Source organism: Nomia melanderi, unplaced genomic scaffold (assembly GCF_051020985.1).
Source record: "Nomia melanderi isolate GNS246 unplaced genomic scaffold, iyNomMela1 scaffold0014, whole genome shotgun sequence".
In the NCBI taxonomy this organism is placed as follows: domain Eukaryota; kingdom Metazoa; phylum Arthropoda; class Insecta; order Hymenoptera; family Halictidae; genus Nomia; species Nomia melanderi.
The window spans coordinates 954,046-955,000 of NW_027475130.1; positions in this window are offsets into that span (position 1 = coordinate 954,046).

Genomic DNA, 955 nt, shown 5'->3' on the forward strand with positions numbered 1-955 from the left:
CGGACACTCAGCGTCAGGCAAAAATCCAATATAAATCTGGTGATATCTCAGGTGCAATTAGAGATAGCGCAATAAATCAAAGTGCATTGTCTGCAGGATGCCCTGGCGCATGAATCTGTGCAGCGGGATCGACCTCGGACCACCAGGGGCCGGACACTCAGGGTCATGGAAAAATCCAATATATATCTGGTGATATCTCGGGTGCTATTAGAGATAGCGCAATAAACCAAAGTGCATTGTCTGCAGGAGGCCCTGGCGCATGAATCTGTTCAGCGGGATCGACCTCGGACCACGAGGGATCGAGAAAACCATCGACACATGGGGCCGGACTGTCAGGGTCAGGGAAAAATCCAATATAAATCAAGTGATATCTCGGGTGCTATTACAAATAGTGCAATAAATCAAAGTGCACTGTCTGCAGGAGGACCTGGCGCATGAATCTGTGCAGCGGGAACGACCTCGGACCACCTGGGGCCGAGACAACCACCGTCTCATGGGGTCGGACTGTCAGGGTCAGGGAAAAATCCAATATAAATCAGGTGATATATCGGGTGCTATTACAGATAGTGCAATAAATCAAAGTGCATTGTCTGCAGGAGGCCCTGGCGCACGAATCTGTGCAGCGGGAAGGACCTCGGACCACCTGGGGCCGAGGCAACCACCGTCTCATGGGGTCGGACACTCAGGGTCAGGGGAAAATCCAATATATATCTGGTGATATCTCGGGTGCTATTAGAGAGAGCGCAATAAATCAAAGTGCATTGTCAGTAGGAGGCCCTGGCGCATGAATCTGTGCAGCGGGATCGACCTCGGACCACGAGGACTCGAGAAAACCATCGACATATGGGGCCGGGCTGTCAGGGTCAGGGATAAATCCAGTATATATCTGGTGATATCTCGGGTGCTATTAGAGATAGCACAATAAACCAAAGTGCATTGTCTGTAGGAGGCCCTG